Source organism: Colobus angolensis, unplaced genomic scaffold (genome assembly GCF_000951035.1).
Source record: "Colobus angolensis palliatus isolate OR3802 unplaced genomic scaffold, Cang.pa_1.0 Scaffold7, whole genome shotgun sequence".
Classification (NCBI taxonomy): domain Eukaryota; kingdom Metazoa; phylum Chordata; class Mammalia; order Primates; family Cercopithecidae; genus Colobus; species Colobus angolensis.
Window position 1 is genome coordinate 2,598,480 of NW_012120709.1, and position 7,298 is coordinate 2,605,777.

Sequence of the window (7,298 nt, forward strand, 5' to 3'; positions counted from 1 at the left end):
CCACGCCCGGCTAATTTTTTGTATTGTTAGTAGAGACGGGGTTTCACCCTGTTAGCCAGGATGGTCTCGATCTCCTGACCTTGAGATCCACCCGCCTCAGCCTCCCAAAGTGCTAGGATTACAGGTGTGAGCCAACATGCTCGGCCAGAGATAAATTATTAAGAGGTGAACTAGGCCGGGCATGGTGGCTCACGCCTGTAATTCCAGCACTTTGGGAGGCTGAGGCAGGTGGATCACCTGAGATCAGGAAGGAGTTCAAGACCAGCCTGACCAACATGGTGAAACCCTGTCTCTACTAAAAATACAAAAATTAGCTGGGCATGGTGGCATGTGCCTATAATCTCAGCTACTCAGGAGGCTGAGGCAGGAGAATCACTTGAACCTGGGAAGCGGAGGTTTCATTGTGCCGAGATCACACCACTGCATTCCAGCCTGGGCAGCAGAGCAAGACTCCATCTCAAAAAAAAAAAAAAAAAAGAGGTAAACTAAATTATTCACAAATTGTTCCTGAATTATAACATATTTACTAAAATAACTTTTCAAATTCTTTTTTTTTTTTTGCTAGTTGATTTTGTCTAAATGTGGCAAAAATTAGGTCTTACAATTACCATATGGTAGCAACATAAGTAAGAAAAATATAGCTTGCTTTAAGAAACTCCAGTATACAAAATATAATCTTCTGATATATGACACAAATGAAGGAAAGTATCTAGGCAAAAGAAAACTTCTTTTAGAAATATCAATCATCTTATTAAATATATAGTTCTACTAGTGATTTATTTTCCAAAGTGTGCTTTTAGCAATTGTATTCATTTTCTGTTGATTTCTAATAAACTGCCATAGACTCAATAGCTTAAAACAGTACTCATTTTTTAGTTTACTTCTGTATACAAATTCCAGGCATGGCATGGTTATGTTCTTTGTTCTGGTTCTCACAGGTTGAAATCAGAGTATTCTCTGGTTCTCACAGTTTGAAATCAGGCTGTGCTGTGTTGCTTTCTAGAGGTTCTGGGGAACCTCCACTTCCATGTTTATTTAGGTTGTTGTAAGAGTTCAGTTGCTTGTGGTTGTACAACTGAGGTCCCAGTTTGTCTCTTGGCTGTCAGCTGGGAACCACTTTCAGCATCTAGTCCCAGCCACATTCCTTGCCACGTGGTCGCCTCTATTTTCAGACGGAGCAATAGAGAATCTTTCTCTTAATGAGCTCCCCTCATACTTTGCATCTCTTCTGCTTTTGAGGTTTTCACCTGATGAAGTCAGGTCCGACTGAGGGGAATCGCTCTGTCTTAATAGCAACTAATTTAGGACCTTACTTATATATGTATAATCCTTCATAGATTAATAATCACCTAGATTAATGTTTGATCAAATAGAATAACTGGGAGAAAGTTTGAATTCACCAGGGGTGAGAATCTTGGGAACTGTCTTAGAATTTTGCCTGTTACAGCAGTGAAGTGTATCATGATTGAATTACAAAAATTCATTTTAAAATAATAGAATTCTGAATCAAAATGAGACGTTGTTTGGGAGACTTGAATTTCTTTCTTTTTTTTTTTTTTTTTTTTTTTTTTTTCTTTTTTTTTTTTTTTTTTTTTTGAGACAGAGTCTTACTCTGTCACCCAGGCTGGACTGCAGTGATGTGATCTTGGCTCACTGCAGCCTTTACCTCCCGGGTTCAAGTGATTCTCCTGTCTCAGCCTCTGGAGTAGCTGGGATTACAGGTGTGCGCCACCACACCTGGCTAATTTTTGTATTTTAAGTGGAGACAGGGTTTCACCATGTTGGCCAGGCTGGTCTCAAACCCCTGACCTAAGGTGATTCACCCGCCTCGGCCTCCCAAACTGCTGGGATTACAGGCATGAGCCACTGTGCCCAGTTGACTTGAAACTGTTTGAACTGGGTGTTAAAACCCTCTATTTCAAGTTCCAATGTTGCCAGGGTCTCTCAGGCTGTGAAACCCCAACACCAAGTAATGACACTTACCTGTGTGACTTCACTCCAACTCCTTTCTGACCAAGACACAAGCATTCCTGCCCTCCCTCTAGCAAGATGATCGCTACAGTGTTAACTGCAGGCATGGTGTACTTTGGGTGTTTATGATAACAAAACTTGAGAACCTATAAGTGCAACCTATAAGCACATTCTATAAGCAGAGGAGGGCCCTTTTTCCTTTTTTTTTTTTAACCTTACTATGGCTTTGGCTCCCCCCAGGAAAACACCCATCATAAGAAAGCATTAACTCTCTTAGTTCCTTCTGGCTCACTGACAGGCTCTCCTCCTCAGAGGCAGGAATGCAGTCCCAGTGGCCCAGCTGTACTCGGCATCAACTCTCTTTATCTCTCCCGAGGCAAAGCTGCCAAAACACTCCTCATGTTCTGCCAGCTACTTAATCCCTTTTTCTCATTTCAAACTTCAATATACTCTTTAAAAAGAGAACCTTACCAAAACCTCCCCTAAAGCTAAGTGGCTCTGCTCCTTGGATCCCAGGCCCCAGTGAATGTTCATAGCATTGTCTGCAGTCATTAAGAAAGTGTTAAATCGTGTGCCATACACTGTTTAAGCACACAAGGGAGTGTGTAAAACTGTCGTATTTGTAGTTAGGGGTCATTACAGTACAGAATCACTTTGTGCCCAGAGATTCATTCATTTCAGAGTTAAGCTCATGAGCAGTCACTGCTTTATTATTGTGTTTCTGCCTCAGTGGTGAGTTGGGGACTGCTGCACTTAAGGGGTCAGCCTGGTGCTGCACCAGCCCTAGCTATTTGTCCCTGATTCATCAGATCTCAAGTCTGCAATGTCTGCCTTAATGAAGGCTGTATGCAGAGTGGCTATGAGAGTTCAACTTTGGCTATGCCAGATAGAACAATCCCAGCTCTTTTACTGACTCGCCAAAGTCATTTAATATTTCTGTGCTTTAGTTTCCTGTCTTACAAGATGCACTCTGAGCGTTACTGGTAGGTGATAAGAGCTTATGCATGTTAGATGTTATTCAAAGCACCCAGCCTTCTGCATTGAGGGCTAAGCTTGCTGATGCACTTCTCGTCCTTTGGCTCAAGAACTGAGGCAGAGCTGGGTTAGTAGACATGACTTCTCTTAATTTGTAAATGTGTCTAGTATCTAACCACTTCTCCCCATCACCAGTCCCCTTTCCTTTGGTCGATCAAACTTCTCTTACCTTGAATTATTGTAATAGCTTCCTGCCTCACCTCTGACTTCTTTCCTCATTACCCTGCAGTCTGTCCTATATACAGTAACTAGGCTGATTCTTTAAAAACATGAGTCTGGTCTTTCTCACTCCTCTGGTCAGAGTTCTGCAGTGACTTCCCATTTTACTCAGTGCAAAAACAGAAGCCCTTAAAATGGCCTATAAGCCTTTTAGTATCTGGTGATCCCATTAGCTCTCTGGCTTGGCTCCTGCTCACTCAGTTCTTGCATGCTATTCTCTTTGCTATTCCTCAAACGTGCCTGGCCTGTTTTCACTTCAGGGTCTTTGTGCACATTGTGTCCTGTGTCTAGAATGCTCTTCCCTCAGATGTATCACCTCTTTATATCTTTCTTCAAATATCAACTTCTCAAAGAGGTTCACACTGTCCCTCTCCTCTCACACTCCTCATCTCCTGTACCTTTTCTTTTTCCATAGTCCTTGTCATAATTTCCACACACTGTATATTTTACGTATTTATTATGTCTATTAGTTATTTTCTGTTTCACCATGCTAAGATATAAGTTTCATATGGGCAGGGATCATTAAATATTTATTGAATTAAAGAATGAATGGATGTTTTGCTGGGGAAGACAAAGAGAAAGATAAACGTGAGGTCAGTTAAAAAGCTGGTATATCACAAAGAGTAATATGGAACTGTAAATAAAAGGATGAATTAAAGAGGGAGAGCCCTGCAAAATCATTTTAGAGTAAACAAAGTACCATCTGAGCCTGTTGGTTTTATGTTCATCTTTTCAGGTATATGTAGATATATATAAGTAGTAATCTAGTGCTCTACCCAGCACCCGATCATCCAAGTTAAATAAATATATTGTGATTGACTCATTGTTAGCTCCATAATAGTCAAGATTCAGGTACGTCTATAAGGCAAACTATAATCTCATGATGCTGGCAGGTCCAGAAGGAAAAGAGACTAGGACTGAGGATTGGTCAGTCATCTGAATTATAGTTTCGATGTCAGAGGGTATCTTTGAAGGATCTTACTTGGGCTTTCAATTCCCACAAACATGGATTTGAGTTCCAATTCTATCATTTTGTAGCTATGTGGCCTTGGATAGGGTTTTTTCCACCTCAAGCCTTCAGTTTCCCCTACTTCAAAGTGTGGAAAAATAATATCTGCTCTAGAAATATCCTAACAATTAAAAATAATGTGACCAAAGTCAGTGTTTAATAAATAGTAGATGTTGCTGCAATTATTGTTGTTTTGGAATGTACATGGAGGATTTATGCTTGATTTATATTAATGATTGTGCCTGCTGTGGGCTGAATTGTGTCCCCACTCCCACAAATTCATATGTTGAAACACTACCCCCCAGTGTGACTGTATTTGGAGACAGGGCCTGCAAGGAGGTGACTGAGGTTGTGTGAGGTCTTAAAGCTGGGTCTCTGATCTGATGAGTCTAGTGTTATTACAAGAAGAGACACTGTTCAGGTAGGTTGGCTCACACCTGTAGTCCCAGCACTTTGGGAGGCTAAGGCAGGCAGATCACTTGAGCTCAGGAGTTCAAGACCAGCCTGGACAACATGGCAAAACCCCATCTTTACAAAAAATACAAAAATAAACCGGGAATGGTAGCATGTGCCTGTAATTCCAGTTACTCAGGAGGCTGAGGTGGGAGAATCGCTTGAGCCCAGAGGTTGAGTCTACAACGAGCTGAGATTGCGCCACTGCACTTCGGCCTGGGTGACAGAGTGAGACCCTGTATGAAAACAAGAGACACCAGAGAGCCTGCTCTTTCCCTCTCTACCCTGTGAGGGCACAGCAGAAATGGCAGCTGCCACCAAACTAAGATGAGAGCCCTCACCAGAAACCAAGTGGGCCAGCACCTTGACCTTAAACTTCTCAGCTTCCAGAATTGTAAGAAATGTTCGTTGTTTTAAGCTACCTAGTCTTCTAGGGTATTTTGTTATGGCAGCCCACACTGAATAAGATAATACCCAATTGTCTTTCACAGAATGGAGTTTTAGGTCATCCTTCTGTTCGTAGTCAGTGTTTGGGTAACACTGGGCAGATTTCAAATCCTGGATATAGGGTCTTGTCAGGCCCTGTGCATTGTAAGGAATCCTACAATTGGACTGGGATTCCAGGAAAGACTCTTGTTACAGCAGAAAATGGGACTGCTGCTCAAAATCTAAGGTGGAAGACACAGCAATGGGACTGGGCATATGGTCAGCATGAAGGGAGCTCAACTCACCCTCACTCAGACTCATTCCAGACACCAGATGTTAAAGGAGGCACAGATATGTGATACACTTTCTTCTCTGCGCTGCATGTTGTTGATGAGCCAGACAAAACTGAGCTTAAACAGAAAGACCACTAGAGCCCAAAGCAGAGGGAAGAGCAAGGGCTTATCATTATCTTCAGCTATAAAGTACTTATTTCCACTAGATCTTGCAGTTTTTAAAGGCAAACCTAACATCACTGCATATTAAAACTTTGGTTGTTTTGTCATTGTAGTTGCATGTTTATTATCATTTAAAAAAGAATTTATATATAATTAGTAGAGTTGAAAGTAATTGTTGAGTTATATCCAGTGGACTAAATTCTCTAAAATACCATTGAGATATTTATATAATCTCTTTTATAATTAATCTCTGGGCAATCCTATCACATGATTGTCCTTTACTTGAGGTATGGATTGTGATTCTCTGTGTGTGGTCTTTATTTTTACTATCAGCATATTGATTGTTTAGCATTGATAATATTTCCTGCAGCTTGAGAGATTTATCTTCCAAATTAGATAGTGTTATTTCCCTTGTTTGAGTAGGTAGGTGTCTGAATTTATGCTGATTAGAATTGACTGTTCCAGGTTGACAAAAAGCCCTACAGGCTAAATCATGATATGCATAAGGAGTAAACTTAGTTTTCTCAAGAGTCAATATTTTTCCATTTGGTTTATCACAATTCAGAATGTTCCATAAAATATTTTTCAGAAATAAAATTTTCAAAGTATAAAACACAGATATAAAATATATTTACTACAGTATGAAAATTCACTTAAACCTATTCTAGTCAATATCTTTTCATGTAGGAGATTTAAACTCTCCAATTATATTCAATAAAGATAGTTTAGTACAAATACATATCAGTCATATTGTACAGCCCTGGGGAATATCAGGATGAACAAAACATAGTCCTTGGCTTTGGGAAGCTCACAGATGAGTAGCAGGGAGAGGCAGGCAAGTTTGATAACAATTATAACACAGTCTGCTATGGGAGACAGGTATTCATGGGGTGCTACAGGAACAAAGCAAAATAACATTTAACTCAACATAATTGGGAGGTATCATAGAAGTTTTCTTAAAGGCACAATACTTAAGTTGACTGTTGAAAGATATACGGGAACTATCCAGGTGGGTGGGGAAAGACTGGAATATGGGTGAAGCACTCTAGGCAGAAGGAGCAGTACATCAATGTTCAAAATTCTGAAAAAGCAACATGTATTTGGGGGGAACTTCACGTAGAATGACGTTTTCTGAGAGTAGACTATTAAAGATAATGGACTGAGAGGCCAAACCAGGAATCATGTTGTGTTATATTTTAGGGATTTGGATGAAGAGACATAATCTGCTTGTAAAAAGTGGAGTGTTGTGATTACTTTCATACCTTAGAAATTTCACTGATAAGTAATGATAGCATCCACCTATCTTTTCTCATTTACTCCTCATCATAATCTGTGTCCAGCTGAATATTTGTAATATATTGGACTTTACTGAAAGGTTGGTCATTTTCTGTTATTCCCTCCTTTATTCTTCCTCTTACATTTATCTGTATTTAATTTTCAATTATTCATGGTAGCTAATGATGACAGGATGGATGTTATGCATATTCACTTGCATAAATATTCTTTCTCTTCATTTAATTCCTGGAATTATATTGCTTAAATGGGACTATGGTCAAAAGAAATTATGTGGCTACTGAGAACTGAAATCAACAATGTTCCTTCTCCCTTGCATAATACTGGGGATAGACTTTCTTCCTCGACTCTACACACTGCATATTTTACTTGTTTATTACGTCTATTAGTTATTGAAACTCTATTAAATTCATATACATCTATATGAAACTGTGCTA

The 7,298-nt window shown here is 39.8% G+C and overlaps 1 pseudogene across 1 annotated transcript in view; it reads left to right on the forward strand.

Annotated features, from left to right (window-relative positions):
• Positions 1-5,472, forward strand: part of LOC105501183 — a 30,539-nt pseudogene extending 25,067 nt beyond the window's left edge. Inside the window, exon 4 of the transcript XR_001000153.1 lies at positions 5,179-5,472. The product of XR_001000153.1 is annotated as a putative elongation factor 1-alpha-like 3 (transcript). The remainder of the gene's footprint in view (positions 1-5,178) is intronic.
• The last annotated feature ends 1,826 nt before the right edge of the window (positions 5,473-7,298 follow it).